Here is a 24,161-nt window from a genome sequence, read left to right on the forward strand (position 1 = left end):
TTGCTGTTGTTTCTCTTGCCTCAGGAGACATATATAGAAGGATGCTCTATATATATTTCCAATGTCAGAGAAATTACTGCCTGTGCTCTCTTCTAAGATTTTTATGGTTTCAGGTTTCACATTTAGGTCCTTAATCCATTTTGAACTTATTTTTGTGTATGGTGTAAGGAAGTGGTCCAGTTTCATTCTTTGGTATGTTGCTGTCCATTTTTCCCAACGCCATTTGTTAAAACAACTGTCTTTCTCCCTTTGGATATTTCCTGCTTTGCTGCAAATTAATTGACCATATAATTGTGGGTTGATTTCTGGGCTTTCTATTCTGTTCCATTGACCTATGTGTCTATTTTTGTGCCAGTAACATACTGTTTTGATTACTACAGCTTTGTAATATAACTTGATGTCTGGAATTGTGATGTCTCCGGTATTGCTTTTCTTTTTGCTTTGGCCAATTGGGAGTCTTTCTTGGGTCCACACAAATTTTAGGAGTGTTTTTTTCTACTTCTGTGAAAAATGGTGTCGGTTATTCAATAGGGATAGCCTTAAATGTACAAATTGCTTTGGGTAGTATGGACATTTTAGCATTTGTTTTTCCAATCCATGAGCATGGAATATCTTTCCATTTTTTGTGTCATCTTCAATTTCTTTCATCAGTGTTTTATAGTTTTCAGAGTACAGGTCTTTCACCTCTTTGGTTAAGGTTATTCCTAGGTATTTTGTTATTTTTGACGCAGTTGTAAATGGGATTTTTTTTCTTATTTTGTCTTTCTACTGCTTCATTATTAGTCTCTAGAAATGCAACAGATTTCTATGCATTGATTTTGTATCCTGTGCCTTCACTGAATTCGTTTATCAGTTCTAGTAGTTTTTTTGGTGGAGTCTTTTGTGGTGGCTTTTCTATAATATAGTGTCATGTCATCTGCAAATAGTAAAAGTTTAACTTCTTCCTTACATATTGGATGCCTTTTATTTCTTTTCATTTTCTGATTACTGTGGCTAGGAATTCTAGTACAGTGTTGAATAAAAGTGGTGAGATTGGGGGTGCCTGGGTGGTTCAGTTAGTTAAGTGTCCAACTCTTGATTTTAGCTCAGGTCATGATCTCATGGTTGTGAGAGTGAGTTCTGTGTCAGGCTCAGTGCAGAGCTTGCTTGGGATTCTCTCTCTCCCTCTCTCTCTGCCACTCCCCCTCTCATTGTCTTTCTCCCTCTCTCTCTGTCTCAGAATAAATAAATACACCTCAAAAAAAGTGGTCAGAGTGGACATCATTGTCTTGCTCCTGATCTGAGAGAAAAGGCTGTTTTTCTTCATGTAGTATGATGTTCACTGTGGGCTTTTAGTATGTGGCCTTTATTATGTTGAGGTATGTTCCCTCTAAACCTACTTTGTTGAGTGTTTTTATGATGACTATACCATGAATGAAACCCAACTTAAATGTCTGTCTTTTCTCTGAATAGGGGAATGTAATCTATACATATTTATGTTATTTTAATGTTCTATTTCATATTTTATATTTTCCATGTTCTCTCTTTCTCTTCCTACCTTTCTTCCTCTCCCTCTTTTCCCTTTCTAACTTTACCACTCTTTGTTGACTTGATTAGGTTTCCTTGTTCCTTTCTTCCTCCTGTAGGGATTTGTTATATAGCTTCTTTCTGTTCTTTTAGTGGTTACCCTTAAAATTTTAAACATTAAAAATTACATCTTCTTGGGGCACCTTATGGCTCAATCGGTTAATGTCCGACTTCGGCTCAGGTCATGATCTCACGGTTCATGAGTTCGAGCCCTGCATCAGGCTCTATGCTGACAGCTCAGAGCCTGGAGCCTGCTTCAGATTCTGTGTCCCTCTCTGTGCCTGCCTCTCTCTCTCTCTCTCTCTCTCTCTCTCAAAAATAAACTAAAAATTTTTTTTAAAAATTACATTCTTCCTTCATCTTGTAGAACTTATCAGTATCTATACACTTCCCGTTTAAAAAAAAAAAAAAGATAAAATTCTTGGGGCACCTGGGTGGCTCAGTCGGTTGGGCATCCAACTTCAGCTCAGTTCATGATCTCATGGTTTGTGAGTTCAAGCCCCACATCAGGCTCTGTGCTGACAGCTCGAATCCTGGAGCCTGCTTTGGATTCTGTCTCCCTCTCTCTCTGCCCCTCCCCTGTTTGCACTCTCTCTCAAAAATAAACATTAATTTTTTTTTAATTGTAATAAAAGATAAAATTCTTAGCACCCTATCTTCCTTTCCCCTTCCTTGTCCATGTCTCAAATTGTAGTAATCTAGGATTTAGTTCTGAATATTTTTAAATTAGTTGTCAACTGTTAAACTTAGATATAAGTATTACAGGTCTCTTTACATACTTCTGGATCTTGTATTCTAATTTTCTGCTTTGGATTCATTTCTCTTTTTACTCCAGTACACCCTCAAGTATTTTTGTCAGTGAAGGTTGTAGGTAATAACTTTCTGACTCTCTGCATGTCTGAGAATGTCTTTATTTTGACTCACTAGATTCCTGGTTTGACTAAATATAGAATTATAAGTTAATTATTTCCTTCAGAACTTTGAAGATACTACTACATTGCCTCTTTTTAATTTTTTTAATGTTTATTTTTGAGAGAGACAGAGCACGAGTTGGCAAGGGGCAGAGAGAGAGGGAGACACAGAATCCTAAGCAGGCCTCAGGCTCTGAGCTGTCAGCACAGAGCCCAATGCAAGGCTTGAACTCACGAACTGCAAGACCATGACTTGAGCCTAAGTTGAATGCTCAACCAACTGAGCCACCCAGGCACCCCTCCATTGTCTTATTAAACAAATTTTCTCCTTTAGATAAACTTTTCTTTCTCTCTCTCTTGATGGAAGCCTTTGAAATTTTATCTTTGGAGTTATGAAATCCATAAGAATGTGCCCACATGCGGGTCTTTTATTATTCTTTCTGCTCAGCATAGAATGACACATTTATTCTGAAGATTCCTGTTCTTTTTCAGCTCAGGAACAATTTTTCTGTTTCATTATTTCTATTATTGTTTCTTCCACCTCACTATGTTATCTCTTATTAAATGGAGAGTAAACTTCCTAGAGTAATTGACCGTATTGCTTAACCTTTCTCTAAAATTTTCATGTCTTTGGTTTATAAGATTTTTTCACTTGTTTCACTTTTTAATCTTTGATTTTATTGTCCAGAACACTAATTTGGTCTTTGGTCATGTATATTCTGCATTTAACCCTTTTATTATGCTTTCCTTATTTTGTAAAAGCGTAATTTCCAAGAACTCTTTTTTGTTCTCCGAGCTTTTCTTTTGCAGTAAATTCTATTTTGTTTATCGGGTGCAATACCTTTTCAGATGTCTCTGAAAAAGTTTTATTGTTGTTACTGTTTTATTCTTTGTGTGTTGCATCCATTACTCCTATTTCTTCTGCGATCAGTCTTTGTCTTTCCAGTGGTACTTGGCTGTTGGTTCATGTTTATAAATGAAGGACTAGGCTATAAATACAGGTAGTTAGCATGGTTTTTCTCTGCATTTGTGTAGGTATGTTTCCCCAACCGGCTGCTCCAGTGAATGGGAGGTAACTTGTGTGAGCTCAGCTCTATATAATTGGACAGGGCATAAAGCATGTCTTTGGACACCTTTGCTTAAAGTAGAGCACTGTTACTGCAATTGCCAACATATTAAAGAATTTCTCTTTTGAGTAGAACTATCTTTCCTTCCCATCTGACTCTCCTGGGCCTGTCACAGAGGCCACAGCTAGCTCAAGTTCTGTTCTACTTCTTGTGACTGCTATATCCATACTAAGAGCAATTCCAAGGTGGCTCATTCAGTTTTGTAAAGTCCAGTTTCCTTATTGTTTTCCCCTTGTGATTAAGTGTGTGGCAGCCTTCAGCTCTGCAAGAATGAGAGTATTGTGGAAAGGGGTTGAAGAAGAAGAGCAACTAGTCCTATTATTCTAATGTAGTTCTTTAGTGAATTTTACTGGTGGTTACCCCAAGGATCCCTTCTGCCTCCCAGCATTTACTGAATGAATTTAGACTTGCTTTGGGTTTGTTTTTACTCCTGTATGTGTCTTGGGATGCAGTCTCCTTTCTTCTCATCTATGTGATCCTGTCTGCTTTCTATCTTCTAGGAATCCCTCAAAATTTCTGGTCTACCAGTGTTACACTCTCTTGTTTATAGGCATTGTTACTCATACAACAAATATTTATGGTGCTCCTATACTATACCAGGCACTGTTTTAGGTACCAGGGATACAACAGCAAATAAGAAAGACAAAATCCTCAGCTCTCATGAAGCTTACCTTCTAGTAGAGGAAGACAGAGAACAAATATATCACTAAAATGCTCAGTTTATCAGATGGTGATAAGTGCTCTGGGGCAAATTTAGCAAAGAATAAAGGGACAGAGTGCCTGCTTGGGTAGTGGGGTGGCAGTATAAAGATGTGCATATTTACATCGAATATTAAACATTTAACAGAATACTGCAAATCAAAATGCACACATGACCAATTCTGAAGGCACATACTATTATTCAATTAAACAAATATTTTTGTAAAGGAGATAAAGTGACTGAATGGGCATTCTGTAGTCAGAGCTCTCTTGTTCTGTCACAGCAAATTCTTGCTCATATATGAGGAATGGGAGCACGGCCGATTGAAATAAGATTCAACAGGAAGGTGCCAGATCAAACAAAGAAAGATGTTTATCTGAAGCAGGCTAGGAGGGAAAAGCCAAGGGGTGAGGTCAAGGTCACAGCAGGGAAAACGGTGCCAAATATCAATCTTCAAAAGGCACAGCTCTGATGGAAGTGAGAGCATGAACCGTGTAGTGCATAGCCAGGGAAACTGATCCCTAGGACTGAAACAGGTGCTTGGAAGGGGTCAAGGAACTTGATTCCAATATAAGTCTTCGGAAAGCCAGTGTGGGCTAGAGCCAGGCAGGGCTGGACCCCTTACATAAATAACACAGTCACTTCCTGTCTTGATACATTACTGTATTTAAGTCTTCCTGTCACTACTTATACAGAGTTGCATGACAAACTATTGTAGCATTAAAGCAATGCTCCTTCTCTATCAAAAAAAAAAAAAAATCATTTGAAATCCTGAGAGGATTAAGAGCTAATAACAACTAATAAGCATAATAATAATGAAAATTTGGGGGCCCTTCCTATGTACATTGTGATAAGCATTTTACAGGTGTTATTATATTTAATCTTCAAAAAATTCTAGGACATAAGTAGTATAATTAGTTCTATTTTAGGATGAAGAGACTTGCCTGAGGTCATGAAGCTGCTGTGGGGTCAAACCGTGACTTGACCCTGGCCTGAATGACTTCATACTGCATATATATTCTTAACCATAACATACTGTCTCCTACGTCCTGCTAAAACGGTACCTCTGGTAGCTTCACTTCACCATTTAGAGCCCTCATACCATGTGCTATTTTCAAATTAGATTAAAATGGATTACTTTTTTCGATTTTAATGAAGGCAGATATGAGAATATTAATTCTGACAGTGAGATGTTTTCCTAATTGCACTTCAGTTTAATAATATCAGCGTGGCTGAAATTTGAGCTCAACTTGTCTTTGCAGGTCCTCTTGTGGTACAACTCAACTACTACAGTTTGGATCCTTCAGCTATCTTATATTTCTGGAGATTTTCCAAAAGTGAATTGTAAAAGAAAAAAGAGCAAAGTCAGCATTTACAGGCCTGGAAATTTTTCTCTGAGAAATATGTTTCTGACAATGTTTTAAATTCGCTTTTTTAAGTTATTATGTTAATAGCTAAAAAGTAATTCATAATATATCTGTCTTTCGGATGCTCTTTGTGCCAGATTCTCAGTTCCAGGTATGATACCGCTAGAGCTACACTGTCCAACATGAGGGAAATGTTGTAGATCTGTGCTGTCCACTAGTCACTAGCCACACGTGGCTAGCGAGCACCTGAGATGTGGCTAGTCCAACTGAGAAACTAAATTTTGTGTTTTATTTCACCGTATTTGATTTTAATTAATTTGAATTTAAAAATTGAAGCAATGTGGGGTGCCTGGGTGGCTTGGTTGGTTAAGCATTTGAGTTCGGCTCAGGTCACGGTCTCACAGCTTATGGGTTCGAGCCCCAGGTTAGGCTCTGTGCTGAGAGCTCAGAGCCTGGAGGCTGCTTCTGATTCTGTGTCTCCCTTTCTCTCTTCCCCTCTCTTGCTTGTGCTCTGTCTGTCTGCCTCTCTCTCTCTCAAAAAAAAAAAAAATTAAAAAAAATAAAAATAGACTGAAGCAATGTAAAATATTTTTGCTACATTTGCATTATTTTATTTCCTCTATTTTGATAGGACTACATTTCACCTCGGAATTGAGCATCGGAATTGAGATGTGCTGCAAATGTAAAATATATACCAGGTTTCAAGTATTTAATATGAAAAAAAAAGAATGTGGAATTCTTATTCATAATTTTATATTGACTATATATTCATATATAAGTATATTGCTTTAAATAAAATAATCACATTAAAATTAGTTTCACCTGTTTCTTTGTACTTGGGTGATGTGACTAGTAGGTTGTTTAAACAATATACGTGGCTCATTTTATATTTGTAGAACGTTGCAATATTAAGGACTTCCAACACACACCCTGTTTTGCAGACAGAATCTATGTCTGGGATATTACACCTGCAGCAAGGGTCACAGTCAGTCCTGATCTTCATCATAGTCCCAGCAGCAGCTCTATCAGCTTTGTATCCCAACTGGGTTGCAGGAACGCAACACAGGATGCCATGACAAATTGTCAATTTGGCTGAAACAGCATATTCTCATGAAAAAACAATATTGAACTGTGCCTACTTATATAAGACCTTTTAATAAAATCTCACAACCCCCAAGTCATAATGGCGAGGTCTGTCTTCCTGGGGCACCCTTTTCTAAACGTTGCACTGTCCTCATCTCCCCTATTTGCTGTGAGGGTCAGAATACCCCTGGGACCGATGTCAGCTTCTACAGTCTTCTCCGTAACTCTTTGTAAGCGGTCCAGGGATCCTTACTCAGATGCTATCCAGGGCTTGCCCCGAGCATCCGAAGACCCTGCAGTGAGTTATGTTACCCACACATGGAGAACCCCACTCAAGCACCTTTCTGTAAGGCAGTGCTTCCCACCTTTTTGAAACTAGGGCACACATAGGAAGTGATATTTGCACAGTGCAGTGGGGTAAAGTGGACCACATGGGGGGTATCTCTAAGAGGGGGTTGTTTAAAAAAAATACTACCCTTTCTTGACATTATATAATTAGAAAATATATTAAGAAAACTAAAATAGCAAGCACTAGGAAAGAAATTAAATACTGAATTTGATGAAAATAATGACAATTTTAAGTTTCCTTTTATAAATACAATTTTCCATCTGCTTTGCAGCAAAGTTTTGCAGCGAAATTCCTCAAAAGAGCTGTGTATACTCTCTCCAATCCTTCTCTCAATTCTAATTCCTTTTCCTTCTTTCATAAGTTTGTTTTATTAACTCTCCCTGCCCCATCCACCCTTTTCCTCCCCATAGGCAACTATGTGTATTATTTTCTTTCTTACCCTTCGGTGTGTCTTTGTAAAAAGAAAGCATTTATGAACACAGAGTCTTATCCTCCCCCACCTTCTCTTATGCCAGAGGTAGTATGCACTGGTTCCGTAGATGGTTTTATACACTTAGCAACATATCCTAGAGATCTTCCAATATCACTGCATGGAGATCAACCTCATTATTTTTTTTCTGCTGCATCCTATTCTATCTTGTGGGCGTTCCATAGTTTCTGTAAATAGCTTACAAGTGGCAGAACACTTGGGCTCTTACTATTACCAACAATGCCAATAGATAGAGATATACACATAAATTCATACATATACAAACTCTGTACATGTGAAAGTATAACTGATACCTAAGGTCCCAGAATCAGCTGAAATGTGTAGGCTCGCCCATTATAGAGGCTGTACTATGTGCACCACATTGGCAACACGTGCCACTGTCTGTTTCCCTACACCCTTTTCTCTCGTTGTCCCTTGAACTCTTTCCAGGCACGATTTTGTGTGAAATGACAGCATTTAAGAAAGGTCAGAGGCAGTAGGAAGCATAATATATTGAAGCCCTTCAAATAATTCAGTGTGATTGAAGTACAGTGTTGGGGGTTGGGGGTGGGGCTGGGGGACAGATGTCAACCCAGGTGTAACCATGGGGTTAAAGGCAAGAAATTAGGCAGGAGAGGTTTACACACACACACACTCCCTCCCCACCCTCCGCAACTTCAAATAATTCATTCAATATGACTTGACAGCAATGTGTGTGTATAAAGGAGAGCAGGAAAACAGATGTAAGCACAGGTGTGGAGATGAGGATAAAAACTGAATAATATATAATGTATTTTTTAAATAGACGAATGAACTAAAACAAAAAGTTAAATGGCTACCTATAGAGAGACAGGAAACATGGTGGAAGGGAACAAAGATAGAAGCTATACTTCTCTGAATATGCCTTGATTTGTACATTTCATTTCAAAACTACAGAAATATTTTATGTAATTATAAGACAAAAATAATTTTAAAAACAACCCATAAAAACTGAAAGCAAAACAAAGAAATGAACCTAACTGTATACCGAGTCCATGGCCAAACCTGGCAGAGAGGAACTGTACTATTCTGTTTCTGTGTACATTTGAAATTCTCCCTGGGAGGGAGGGAGGGGAGAGAGAGGGGAAGAGAAGAGGGGAAGAGAAGAGAAGGGAGGGGAGGAGAGGGGAGGGGAAGAGACAAAGGCTGGCAAAGAGATAGCAGTAAAAGATAAAGAATGTGGAGCCAAAGAAACCTTCTTTAAGCAGGAGGGGATAATCCAAACAGTCAAAGGTTGTCGAGGTCAAATAAAATAAGAATTGTGAAGTATCCACCTCACTGAGCAATACTTGAGGAGAGTTGATTAAAAAAACATTACCTGTAGTTTGAAAAGGGCAAATGTGCTTACAATACAATAGAAGGTAAAATCCAGAATGACTTGCATAATGCAGGATGTGTGGGTGTGGTTCTTTTACTGGTGGCCTTCCAAGCTTCCGGAATCTAACCAGACCCCATTCATCTTATCCCCTCCCCATGGACAAGTCTGACTCCATCAAAATGAGGTGAGCTCCTTCCCTGAGCCTCCAAGTTTCGAAAGGCCTGTGGAAGTCTCTGAAGATATCAGGAAAGAATAAAGTAGGGAAGATCAGATCTGCTCGAGTTGTAGCGTGGCATATTATTGCTGTCGCTGCTGGCATTTAACATATTAATATCATGCTTACTTAGTACCAAGCACTATTCTAAGCACTTTATAAACTTACTTTAATCCTCTTAACAGCCCTATAACATGGACACTATCGATGAACTTTTAGGGTGATGCGGGGTTCGTGGGGTCTGGAGCCGACAGCCAAGAAAGAATTCTTGAAGACCTCTTTGGTGCAAAAAAGGTGATCTTATGAAAGCAAGGGGACAGGACCACTGGGCAGGGCAAGAAGAGCTGCACTGTAAATATGGGTGGGGGTGGGGGGAGTGACCATTTTATGGAGTCAGGGGGGAGGGAGTTTCCAAAGAGACTTTCACAAGCTAAAGACTTACTGAAGGCCTAGCTATTGTTAAACTAAAATTGTTTTTCCCTCTAGCAAGACATTAACATTGAGACAGTAGGGAGTTCCTGGACTTTGGGCTATGATAGGATTGCCTTTTTCTGGTAAACTGGTGGAGACTTTTATCAGTGTAACCAATTGGTTTTTGTCCTTCCTTGTTTTGGGGTAGCCGGGAGTGTCCAAAGAATATCATCCACGTACCACCTGGGGGCGGGGGTGGGGGGAGGTGGGGGGAGTGCAGCGTGGTAGCTTGTGTTTTGGCCCTCAGCCTGCCCCAGGCTCCCTCATCACTATTATTACGAGTTTTTGCTCTGGATCTATTACTTTCTCACCATGTGACACTGATGGAGTCATTTCTCGGCGCTGAGCTTCAGTTTGCTTCTCTGTACCAGGAAAGCTTTTGGACTGGCGATTTCAGACTTCTTTACAACTTTAACATTCTATGAGCTGTGGTGGTGATAAATCAGCACTGACCCAACATGGTATGTGGGGGGGGGGGGGATGCGTAAATACTGACTTTCCCCCTTTTTTTCTTCCCCCAGCTTAGAGTCCTATTACCTTTATTCTGGCATTCTCCCTACAGAAGGCAGTAAATGTTTAAAACTATAATGCCTGGCTTTCAATGGATGTTTCACAAATACTTGTTGGCTAAATTAATGGGTGAAAAATTAAATTATCCTAGCCCCCATTTCTTAGAGACCCTGCTATGACACTTCTCCATCCAGAGAGTGCTGAAATCTTAGCTAAGGACATGTATGTATAGGCACATACCCAAGTGTGTGTTTCAAAAGCCATACTGCATTCCTGTCTGGATTCTTTATATTCATGAAAAAGATTGTTGTAACCATTTCAAAGCTTTCAGTAAAGAATTTTTCTGCAGCAAAAAAATCAAGGTCAAACACTAAACGAAAAGATTCGTGGGAGTAGTCAGAAGCACCTTGAGGCTCTTAAGAAAGTTGACTACATAGTCTCAACCCTAAGAGAAAGCTGCACGTCAAGCTCTGTTGTTGACGGAATCAATGAAATGGCTGTTCCTTCAGGCCCTGCATGGGTTTGTTAAAGCATTCTTATGTATGTTTGCTTTTGATCAACCAACAAATAATTAAAACTGGAATCTCCATCCCTTCAATGTTCTCTTATGAAATGATTGAGGTAAAAGAAAAACGTAGGGGCCCCATACCTTATGAAACCGAAACTCACAAAATAGATATATTAAGAGATTATTCACGTTACCCCCCCCCCCAAAAAAAAAAGATTCACTGCAAACAGAGTTCCTTTAAACAACATGCTCCCTCAGTGCCCTTCAATGTGACTGGGCTTTCCAAAATTGTATCTACACAAAGCTTTTGAGGAATACATGTTTTATAAAACGAGGCTACTCTCTATCCAACATTTATCAATTTTAAGCCGTCACTGCACATTCATGAATTTTAACATTAATTTGGACTAAAAGCTCACTTTGGAGAAGTGAAAAGTACCATCTCCCCACTCGAAGCTTTCTAGTAAACACACGACAGAAAGTTCCCATCACTGGGGGAACCTAAATTCAGTTTAATTCAATACTTGGTTGTCTCACGTTAGAAGCAATGCATTTGATTTCACAGTTGCACATTACCTTCTGGGTGAGATTTTCCATGAGTACATTTCAGTAGAACTCCTAGGTCAGGGTTATCAGAAACCCTTGGAAATTCCTCTTTGCTCTCCATTAGTGTTTTGTTTTTGTTTGTTTTTCCAAGGTGGCAGTCATGATTATCTTGACATCTCTTGGAATTTTTTCTTTTTGTGGTATACATGCAATACCAGGACCAGTTTCTGTTATAGACTGTAAGGAACTATTAGTTTCGGTCATAGATTGTATAGATTGAAAAGGAACCTGCATGCCATGGTGGGGAAGGGAAGGGAGATTTAAAGCAGGAACATTTGAAAATGAGAAGCAGAAAAAGTGCTGCTCCTGAGGGAATAGTCTTTCTCATGGCATGCTGCCCAGAAGCTGCTATTCCTTCCTGGCTAAAGCCACAGGGAAGATGAAAAGCGGAGTCTGACAAACAGAGCCGAAGGATGGTGGGGAACAGAGCTTCATGGAAGTCAGCAGTTTGCAAAGCTGGGGTGTCTGGTGTGAGAGCAAGGTGAGCCGGGAGGCTCCACTGCTCACAGGGGTCAGGGATGTCACACAGACCAGAAAGCAGTGTTCGAAGGGAGGTGTGACCCCATGGTCACGCCACCAAGGGTGGAGTTTCTCGGGAGGATCCTGAGACCTACAGCCCACCTTTGGGGGAACAGAGCAGCACTGAGAGATTATATCAGACAAAAGATAGGAACACAAGGAAGCCTGCACCCAAAAGACAACACAAGGCACAGACGTGCAGAGGCCAGGAGAAAACCCTATAAATGACAGTAGTCATGAGCACAGTGGTAACAACAGCAGCAGAGAACTGGCAGATAAAACATACGATTTTGCATCACAATCACAGACACTGGGAAATGTAGAGGGAATCTGAAAGCCCCGGATGTCCACTAGCAAGTAAGTATTAACGAGGTATCCGAAACAGGCATGATACGTGCCACCAAAAGGAAAAGAAGAAGACCAAGAAAAACAATAATAAAACCAGAATGGAGACCTAGCCTACCACTTTAATGTTTCCTGATGTGGCTGAGCATGAGAGAATGAAGTCCAGTGGGGTCACGTAGGACAGACAGAACCAGGACCTAGAACAAGGTGTGCCTGCAATGGTGGGCATGGCATTCTGGTAAAAACAGGTTGCCAAGGACCTTCCCAGTGAGAACTCCCTCCCAACAGATAGACAGATAGATACTGACCGCTCCCTCAAAGCAGCCCCACCCCAGCTGGCTCTTTGCTAGGTCACGATTTCAGCTTCCAGCCACTTCAGCCACCTCCAGCCTGCAGCTGAACTCATTCCAGGCAAGCTGGTGCCAGCAATTAACCCTGTAGGTCACGGTTTCCCTCGAGGGATGTGACACCTGGTTCTGCAGTTTTAGCAACATCCCAGGCTGAGTTCCCCTGCATTCCATTGGCTTGCTTATTAAGCCCCACGTCTACGAACACTGTCAGAAAATTTTCAAGCTGGTTTCTCATGACCAAAAACATAATCCTATAATCCTCAAAAAATATTTTGCACAGATAAACAGTACAGTGTACTATCTGACACAGCCAGGCACCTGCAGGCCAGCCATCCCCCAGAGCAGGAGCCTCCTCAAAGTGGTTCTGGTTAGTGGGCCCCAGCCAGTGCAGTTAACCCTTTCGTGCCAATCATCATCCTAACCCTCCCTCCCTTGGAACCTGGGTAATGTTTTTAAACCTTTCCCAGTAGGGTGCAGGTTACACGCAAAAAAGAATAGGTTCGTCTGGAATAGGTGTTAATTTTCAACAGAGTATTGTCAGTTTGACCCAAGTTCCCAAATGGAGTACTTTGAAGATAATATTTCCCTATGGAAATCCCAAATACAGATGTTTTCCCTCCAGATAATTAAAGTTGAATATGAGTCTGATTAAAAAAAAAAAACAAAAACAAAAACAAAACAAAAACAAAAAAAAAAAAACCTCCCCTGCTTAATGAAAGGTTTGGGTCTGTTTTTGGTTGATTTTTTTAATTAAATGTTACTTAAACTTTGATCCTAGGACATTTTGAATTTTGAAATTTTACACATATACCTGAAAGAATACCGACAATGGAGCAAAAGCCCTTACTAAATATGGAATGAGTACAATATTCCACTTGCCTAATAGGATAACTTCCAGCAACTTTAACCAACTGAAGCTGAAACAGGACCTGAACAGCTAAATGAGAGGACCTGAACAGCTGTAATAAAGGGCATGGACTTTACTGTGGAGTAGACAAAAAAAGCCACCCTCTGGCTTTTGAAATAGAAACTATTATATTTGGATTTTATGTGATATTTAACCAATTTCCTTATCTGGTTTCCCCTGGTAACCCTCCTTTCCTTCTAAAATTACAGTCAAATTAGACACAATGAGCGGGTGAAGGAAGAACACTGTGACAAACAGACTCGCTGATAAATGAACCCCAAACAGAGGAAAGAAGTCACTAGAAGCCACAAGAGCCTCAACAAACAACCCTCTGCACCTGAGTGATCCCCGAGTGCCCTGACAGGGCTACAAATACAGTACAATCCAGGATATTCCAAGTAGTCATCAAGAAAGGGTTAAATCAGGTTCAGTGCTCTCTGTTGAACAAAACACAGTACGCACATAAGGCAGCTCAGAGGTTTTTCTTTTCTTTTTTTTTTTTTTTTAATTTTTTTTTTCAACGTTTATTTATTTTTGGGACAGAGAGAGACAGAGCATGAACGGGGGAGGGGCAGAGAGAGAGGGAGACACAGAATCGGAAACAGGCTCCAGGCTCTGAGCCATCAGCCCAGAGCCCGACGCGGGGCTCGAACTCATGGACCGCGAGATCGTGACCTGGCTGAAGTCAGACGCTCAACCGACTGCACCACCCAGGCGCCCCATGAGGTTTTTCAACTTTAATCAAGAAAAGAAAGGAATAAACTTCATGTGAAAAATTCAGTCGCAGAGAATACCCCATTCCTTCACAGAGAACACTCCAGCCTTTGTAGAGCTCTATGAGAAACAGGAAGGCTGGTTCTCCCCTATTGAGCACCTTCACTCAGTGCCTGTTCTCCGGTTCAAATCCAGGATTCTCAGGCTCCAAATCCTTTCCTTTATTCAACAACTCAATGATAAAAAGAATGCCCAATTGAAAATGGGCAAAGGATTTGAACAGACATTTCTCCAAAGAAGATATAAAAATGGCCAGTGGGCACATGAGAAGATGCTTAACATGAACAGCCCTAATAGGAATACAAACCCAAACCACAATGAGACACCACTTCACACTCACTAGTGGGGCTATAATCAAAAAGATAGGTAATAAAAAGCGTTGATGATTATGCAGAGAAACAGAAACTCTATACACTGCTAGTGGGGCCGTAAACCGGTGCAGCTGCTTTGTAGAACAGGCTGGCAGTTCCACAAACAGTTAAACACAGAATCACCACCTGACTTAGCAATTACACTCCTAGGCATAAGCGTGAGAGGAAGAATAACAAATATCCATACGAGAACTTGTACGTGAATGTTCATAGCAGCATTATTCATAATAGCCTAAAAATGGAAGCAATCTAAACCTCCATCAACTGATAAATGGACAAATAAAATACAGTATATCCATACAGTGCTCAGCCAGAAGAAGGTATGAAGTACTGATCCATACTACAATATAGGTGAACCTCAAAAACATCATGCTAAGTAAAGGAAGCTAGTCACACAAGATATTTTAAGATATCTCAACAGGCAAATACATGGAAACAGAACATAGATTAGGGGTTGCCAGAAGCTGGGGGAGTTAGGTGGAGGGAAGTGGAGAGTAAATGGCTAAGTGATATGGGGTGTCTTTTAGGGGTGATGAAAATGTTCTCAAATTGATTGTAGTAATGGTTTCACAATTCTGTGAATACACTAAAATGCCTGAATTGTACACCTTAAATAGGTGAATTACATGGTATGTGAATTATATCTCAATAAAGTTGATATATATGAAGATACGATTTTTGCCTCCAGTAGTATATCTGAGGGATCGTTAACACAGAGTTTATTTGCTACTGAAGTTTTAAAATTGCTTCTGAAACACTGTTGGTTTTCGAGTAACACTCGATGATGCACTTGTGCCTCTTTAAGTGTGTGTTCTTTCAAAGATGATGAGTAAAGCCAAGATTTCATGTTGTTATTTATTCCCAGCAACAGGAAAAAAAATATTTAGTAATTCTATTTCATGGTATAATATATTTAGACTAAGGCATTGAGGTAAATCTATCTTGGCATATGGCATCTTTTTTCATCACACTCTCAATTGATAAACTTATTGCTCTATTATAAAACAATGCATAATCAGCATGGAAAATATGGAAAAATGCAGAAAACATAAGAAAAAAAGCCAGTCAACGCTATTCCCACCCACAAGATAACAACTGTTAACATTTGGTTTATTTTTTTGCCCTTGTTTCGCAATGCATGCTTTTTTCACATATTTGTGATCACATGGTATTCTTCACCATTTATCTGTCGTCTGCTTTCACAAGAGCCTTGTGGAACAAATCTAGTAAAACTTGGACCAAAGCACTGATCTGTCTCTCAAGCTTCTCCTCCCTGCTGCAGGCCCCACTTACCTTCTTTTTCCTGGAGCTCAATAACACCACCGCCCAAACCTGAAGACGATGAAGCCATTAAGAAGAAAAGCTACCAAACAAAGCTTGAAGTGCCCATCATCTTGAAGTGCCCATCCATCATCATGAAGCTTACTGTTGTCTCTCCCAGGCTTACATATAATGAATCAATACCACAGCAACAGTTCAATTTCATCTTTATAAAGGAGGTCATGTATAGAAATGGAAACTCTACAGAGACTTAGTTTTCTTGTAATCAAGTACTTGGCCCCCTCACCAACTTTACAGGAGATCTGCCATGATGTTGCCATCTCCTCGATAGAGGACCTCTTTAACGTTGTTAGAACACCATCCATAGTGACCTGTTCTCCAGAAAATGGAAGGCTATTTCTCCATTGTTACGGCACGATCATTTAAACTGTAGGATCATTCCAGGCCAAACATTGTACTCTAAAAGCCAATGATACAAATTGTATCTCTAAGCAGTGGAGAGCCTGCCTAAGGCATCAGGAAACAGAAGCTCCATCTATTCCAAAGTTCCCAGCCAGCAAAATACAGGGAAGTCAAGAGCTTGTAGATACAAGGTTCATAAAGATACTGTGATGGGAAACGCACACTTACAGTGCACATATACTGTGTTGGGGGAAGTGCAGTTGGATCCAACAAAGCCCAAAGACCCACAATTGAAAATGCTTTGCGAAGGTAAGACCCACACGTGCACTGCAAGATTTAACAAGGCAGCACCTAAAGAAGTTGTTGAGGTGTTTGGTAGACACCAGACAAAAAGAGACCTATTGCTAATACGCTATGAATCATAAGGCCCAATTTCTCTATTATGTGCTCATTATTAAAGTGCCTTAGCCTTTCTTTTATACAGATGGAAATAATATGTGTGTTGTTTTTTTTTTTTTCTTTTTAAGGAATAAGTCACCTTAAATTAGTTGTTTGGATCTAGCTGTGATCAAAAGAACTATTAGGACAAAAGCAGAAAGAAACAGATTATGCAAAGCCTGTAACATTAGTCACTAATAGCATCCTGTGGGAGAACCAAATGTAAAAAGATGGGTACATGGTATGATGTCAAATTAACCTATTTCTTTTTTCAAGGACTATTGTACTAACAAAGGCAAAGTGAAAATGTGTGTACTTGTAAATCCAAAGGTTGAATGTTATGAACAAAGCTCTCAATTCATCTCCTAAAATGACCTGAAGTTGAAGAAGACAGTGGAGTAGACAGGAAAATATTTGATTAAAACACGGGAAGAAGCACAAGTCAACTCTTGAGGAAATACTGTCACTGAAAGACCAGCTCAGGAGGAATAATTAGTTAAATGGATGTTGTTGTAGTTTTCTACCTTTGTGTTGATGAACAAGCACTTCTAAAGTGAACTAGAGTCCTAAAGAACAGGTGTTATATGTGACATATGATATCTGAAGGTCAGTAAACAAGTGGCTAAACTCGAAGGTCTTCCAAGGCTAATATGCATCAACGGAGCCATGAGTCTAAATACCCAATAATCTATCCAACACAGAAAAGACAAAGAAACATGGAAAAATATGGCATCATCATATAATATTTTTTCTCAAATTCAGTCTTGCAGTGTCACGATAACTAGAAAACACCACGATGTCACTGTGTTTCATGCTGGGGGTGGGAATTTACAGGTTATTCTTTAGGCCATTCTGTAGTTTCCATTTGGAGCCGAGAAAAATGATTTGGGAAGTTCATTGTCAATTTCAGTTTGTCATCTTTCTATATCAAAGACAGATGGGATTGGATGCAAACATATGGGAAGATATTTTTTTCTAAGCCTAAAATGTCCTGGATATTTGTATATTTTCTCATTATTATACAGGGCTGCACTGTCACTTGGCTGTCACCTTAAAGTAATTTCATCTGGGACACAAGAGTGTCCAGCCCTAGGTTAATGAAGAATACAAGAAACAGCTTTATAAAGTAGGCTGGGCTTTTCTCTGCCCTTCATAAAAGCTACTTTTGACCACTGTGCTAAAGCAGTCTCAGCTATATTCTCTCTCAGCAAACTTCAGACTGTACATCAGGTTCATGGGGCATTTATTTCATGGCACAACCGCTTGCAAACCTGATCTCTGTGTGGTCTTTCCATTTGTATATTCACACTTCTTATTTCTGAAATTAAACCAGCCTCTTTCTCTATATTCTCTCCAGCCAGCACTTGAGGTTTGTTTACCACAAAACACTTCTTGCCTTTAAATATGTCCCCAAGAGTCTACCTTCCCCAGCTGCCACCACTGGCCACCACTAAACATTGTGACAGAAGGTACTTTCTTCCACAGTTGACAGGACTGGGTGGTTCTGTCCATCTTCAGTGGTGGTAGATTAAATGTGTTTCCTCCTAAGAAATCAAACAGGGTACCACTCCAGCTTTTTAAAATTCAAGTGAAACCATGAAAGATCAAGAAGAAATTATGAAAGAATATTCATCTTTTCTCCAAATGGACCAGGCTTTTGTAAGCACAAGAACAAAAAAAGAAAATAAAAAAGACGTACGGACCTAACAGATAACATCAACCTTCTGTATGTTGAAACAAAATTAAACCGCAAACAAGAAGCTGGAGAACTATATTTTCCAAACAAATGTGACATACATACACCAAAAAAGAGTTGAGAGTGTTAATATCCAAAGAACTTTTATAAATCACAAAGAAGAGACAAGCATTCTAACAGATAAAGAGGCCAAGGACCACGCACTGTTGATAGTCTAACTCAGCAAGCATTCCTGGCACCACCACCCCTCTCTTGCCTGTGTCACTGGCAACTAGGGGTAGTAATGTGACACAATCTTGCAAGCAAGTATCTATCGAAAGACAGGGGCATTTCTAGGAAACTTTGTGTGCTGTTGATTACAAGTACGGATGTCACCCATATTCCTTACCTCATTCTTTCTTGCTTTGGACAAGGATGGTATGGCTGTGGAGCTGGGGAGGTCATCTTGCAAATGTGGTATCACTGAGCTGCTGAACAAATACCACCAGCAGCTGGTTACTTCCAGACTCCTGTGTGTGTCAAGACAAAATGAACCCTTCTGAGTGTTAGCCACTGTTAATGAGGGCTTCAGACACTCCAAGCCAAAAACATTCCTCATGGATGTTCTTCATTTGATTAAGGAATTCATACATAACAGGTGGGATAGACAATAGCATAAACATTGTTTCACCTCACAAATAATAAAACATATTAAAAATAAAGGAGCAATGTCAAAGACATTATGGTAAGTGAAGTCAGCCAGTCACAAAAGGACACATATCTTGTGAATCTATTGATATGAGATACCTAAAAAAGTGAAATTCATAGAGACAGAAAATAAAATGGTGGTTTCCAGGGCTGGGGAGAGAGGGAGGGGAGAGTGGAGAGTTAGTGCTTAATGGACACAGTTTCAGATGGGGAAGATAAAAAAGTTCTGGAGCCGGATGCTGGTGATGGTTGCCCAACAACGTGAATGTACTTAATGCCACTGAATACACACTTGAAAATGATGAAAATGGTAAATTTTATGTGATACATATCTTACCTAGTAAAAATATAATAAGAAAAAAATAAAATAGCCATGCAATAATACAATTTTTCAGTTTTAAAAACTGACTAAATTCACTTTTTTTAAAAAATTTCATTAATGATGGTATACAGTATTTCTGAGTGTGGAGAAACAAGGTTTCTCACAGGCTACTGTTGGGAGTCTGAATTCGCCAAACCACTTTAGAGGAACTATGGTAAACTGTACCCAAAAATCCTATAAATATTCATATCCTTTGGCACAGTGATCCAACTTCTAGGAATTTAGCCAATAAAATAATCACAAATATAATGTCTGAAGTCCAAAGATGTTCATAATAGCATTTTTTATAATATTGAACTATTTGAAATGACCTATGCGTTGAGAAAGAGGTTTGTTTAAACATATTGCTATCCATCCCTTCCATGGAATACTGTATTGGCATGATGAACAATAGTGTAGGTCAGTGGCTCTTAAACTTGGCTGCATTTTTGAACTGCCTGGGGGAGACCTTATAATTCCCAGGGCCATAATACCTCATATCCATTCAATTAGGACTTTTGGAGGTGGGACCCAGATATCAGTACTCTTTAAAGGTCCCCCCACCCTGACCCCTCCCTGAGATTCCAAAGTGCAGCCAAGCTTAAGAACCACTGATGCAGAATTCTATTTATTGACATGGATACAACATAAATATTCACTAGAATTTCTTTCATGATAAAAGTAGATTATAGAACAGTCTGTATAGCGTGAGCTCATTTAAAAATATAAATGTGTGGGACTTCTGAGTAAAGATGATGGATTAAACACCCACATTTGCTTTTACTTCTTCCTAAAATGCCACTAAAACAACAATAAAAGATTTTTAAGAGGTCCAAACTGACAAGGAAAAAATAATGGGAGAAGAGAAAACAGCAACACAATTTTGGAAGCTAGAAAGCATTTGAGTGGTGACTTAGTAGAACCAAGAAAGCCAAATCCTGAACTGACAGTAGAGAAAGCTAAAAAGTAACCCAATTTACAATGCAGAACTCTTACCCCTAATGATAACATGATTAGGGGAAGCCGGTACCTCTGGCAGGATGAAAGGAAAGGTCACTTGCAAGTGTACTTAGAATGCAGTTAAAACTCCAGGTCCCTTCCCCAACCCCAGCTGGAGCTGAAGGTTTTATTTTGTGGAGTGTAAGACAGCAGGTGTCTAGGTGGGGGCATCAGACCCAGTGGCGGGCTGAGGGCACTATAACTGAAAGCAGAAGTCTTCAGTGAATGCCAGGTCTCCAGCTTTCTTCTACTCAGCCCCTATGTTGAAGTCCTACCTCTAGTACCTCAGAATGTGACTGTATTTGGAGACAGGTCTCAACGAGGTAATTAGGTTAAAATGTGGTCATTAGGGCAGACCCTCGTCCAATCTGACCGACGTCCTCACCAGTAAACTTGAACACAGACACATACAGAGGGAGTGAAGTGAGTGTGAAGAATGTGAAGACACAGGGAGAAAGTGCCCATCTACAAGCTAAGGAGGGAGGCCTGAGAAACCAATCCTACTGACAGCTTTTCTTCAACTTCCAGCCTTCAAGAATCGGGTGCAAAAACATTTCTGTTGTTTAAGCCATCGCCAGTCTGTGGTACTTTGTTACAGCAGCAAAGTAATGCAGTACTATAGCAGAGCTCCCCCCACCCCAGTGGCCCAGCCATAGCGCGGCACAGTGAAACTCTAAGTTGTCAAGGCTGACCCATAGCCTCAGGGTTTCCAATCAACTTTTGGTCCCCCACTCTTAAACCTTAGCAGACATCCAAGGATTATCAGACACCTGTGGAACACTTCCGACATGAAAGATATAATCCAAAGCAAACAGAAAAGAAACAAAAGAGATTTAGAGAAAGCACGGACTATTCATGAATGGGGGGAAAAACCGCTTCTAAGGTACTGACCGATACTACCACGTGGATAAACTTTGAAAATGTTATGCTAAGTGAAAGGAGCCAGACACAAAGGGCACATAGTGTGGGGTTTTGTTTGTATGAAATATCCAAAATGGGCAAACTCAGAGAGACAGAGAGTAGATTAGTAGTTGCCAGTAGATGGGAGGAGGGCGTAAGGAGAGACTGCCGATGGGTATGGAGTTTTGGGAGGGAGTCATAAAAATATTCTGGAATTAGATAATGATGACAGTTACACAACTCTGTGAATATACTAGAAACCACAGAATTTTATACTTTGAAAGGGGTGCGTTTTATGGTATGTAAATGATGTCTCACTAAGCTGGTAGATAGATAACCTATATAACAATATCCTCAGAGATGTATGAAAAGATAGCACACACACGTAATGCAAACAGGGTGCTATAAACAAGAAACACTCAAAAAAAGAACCAATACAAAAACAGTTCCTGGAAAGTAAATTACATTATAGTAAAAATTTTTTAATTCAATATAAGGATTAGAATATAAAATTGAGAAAATCTCCTACAAAGAGCAGCAAAAAGATAAAGAAACAAAATGACAAGAAAAAAAGTTAAGAAAATTAGAGGAGCAGTTTAAGAGCTACAGCCCACAATTATAATGGTAGGGCAGTAGAGACAATAGAGAGAAGAGGGAAAATGTATTAGTTACCTATTGCTGCATAACAAATTCTCCCAAAACTTGGTGGCTTAAACAACAATGATCACTTACTATCTCTTGTGGTTTCTACAGAACAGGAATTCATACAAGGCAGAACGTGGACTGTTTGTGCTCCACAATGTCTGGGCCTCAGCTGGAAAGCTCCAAGGCTGGAGAGTGGAAGCATCTGAAGGTTCATTCATATCTAGTGGTTGATGCTGGCTGTTGACTGAAGTTCTAGCTGGGGCTGTCAACTGGTACACCCATGTGGGCTGGGCTTTCTCACAATGTGGTGGATAGATTCCAAGAATAAGTGTTCTGAGAGAGAAGAGAGAGAGAAACAGACAGACAGACAGACAGACAGACCCAGGCAGAAATCATATCTCCTTTTATGACCTAGCCTTGGAAGTTGCACAGTGTTACTTCTGCCACATTAGATTGGCTGAGGCATTTACAAAGGTCTACCCATGCTCAAGGGGAGGGAATATAGACTCTACCATTCCTTGGAGGAATACCAAGGTCACATCGTAAGTAGAGTATGTAGGATGGAGGCTATATAGGCATCACCATTTTGGGAAAATACAATCAGCCACAGGAGAAAAACTTCAAAGAAATATCAAAATATAAGAAAAATTTCCGGAACTGAAGGATATGACTTTCCAACTCAAAAGGGGTCATTAGGTGCCCAATCCAATAGATGAAAATAGAACCACACTAAGTCCTCTCATTGAGAAATTTCAGAACATTGAAGTCAAAGAAAAGATCCTAAAGCTTCTGTTCAATTTTTGACTGCCCTACATCTTTTCTCTTTGAAAACTTCCACCACCCCACCGGGGAGATTATCCATCAGCACACAACTCTGCTTCCCTTACTTCAGGAGAATGCACTTGCCCTAGGTTAATCAATAAACCTCATATTCCTGAGCATGCTGGTTGGTTTAGGGATGGACACATTTCACAAAGTCAAGTCCGGCCCTGTTTCAGGGACTGATACAGACATTGGTTATGAAAGGGCTTCTTCCGAGATTGTAAGGACCAGAAACAATATAAGCCTACAGCTGCCAAGGGCTATCTTTGCAGCTAAGTGTGAGAGGCCTGCTTAAGAATGAAGCCAACACTAAGGGAAGTAGAGCCAAGAGATGGAAAGAGAAAACAGAAATTACATGATATTGTTTGAATGCCTAGAACTAGCTCTACTATTGGCCGTCCAAGGTTATGTAAGCCAACAAATCCCCTTTTTTGACATAAGTTTCTGTCACTTCAAAGCAAGAATCCTGACCAATTTAATAACTCATTGCATCAGTATTTCAGAGAATAACCATATGAGAGGGTAATCTCCAGAATATGTTAACTTTGTTTCCCAAGGGTAGATTCCAATAGTAGCAAGCATTCCTAGGACTTTCAAGAAATTCAAGTAACAGCTATCAAAGCTTTTGCCCCCAGGATTTATTCACATTTCAATAAGATCTTTCAAGTGAATACAGAAAAGTCCTATTAGTCTATCAAGTAATTCTGTACTTGTACTTCAATATTAGTGATGTGTGTGTATAAGTTAATTTTTTAAAGGCAGCGTTATTTTCAGAAATGACATATATCCTAAATGTGAACTCTAAGATATACAGTACAGATGAAGGCATGATAAAAGGAGATTATAATTCTGATCTGCTGAGTATCACAAATCCTTTGGAATCTCTTAAATCTTCCAAATGTTATTTTATAACTGTTACAATTTACTATTCATAGTCTGTACACACACACACACACACACACACACACACACACACACACTCCCTTCAAGGTATATTTTCAAAATTAAAAGAGAAAAATGTTTTCAAAGACTGTTGGTAAACAATGAGCTTATGTGGTACTCAGATTAGTGTGAGGTTCTACTTTGGTGTAGAAAAGGGATAGAAGGAAGAAGGATAGAGAGAAGGAGGAAGGAACAGGGTAGGAAAGGAAAAGGAAAGAATAGGGAGACCTTGGATTAACTGTTAATTATAAACATAATTTCAAATTCTCAGGTGTAAAACTACAAGGCAGAAGATTTTTGCATAATTATAATTCTACAAGACAGGTTTCCAAATAGAGGTCTTCTAAGCTTGGTATAAACAATTAATAACTAAGTATATATTTCCCCACTATAGTAAATCAGAGGAAAGTAAGTTTTCAAAATCAGTTAGCCTGACCTTTGCAGTTTAAGGTAATACTGTTTCCAGAACGAAGAATCAAACCCT

General features: G+C 39.6%; 1 pseudogene; it reads right to left on the reverse strand.

The window, feature by feature from the left end:
- Nucleotides 1-24,161, reverse strand: part of LOC111558689 — a 119,032-nt pseudogene that overhangs the window by 77,382 nt on the left and 17,489 nt on the right.

Source organism: Felis catus, chromosome X (assembly GCF_018350175.1).
Source record: "Felis catus isolate Fca126 chromosome X, F.catus_Fca126_mat1.0, whole genome shotgun sequence".
Classification (NCBI taxonomy): domain Eukaryota; kingdom Metazoa; phylum Chordata; class Mammalia; order Carnivora; family Felidae; genus Felis; species Felis catus.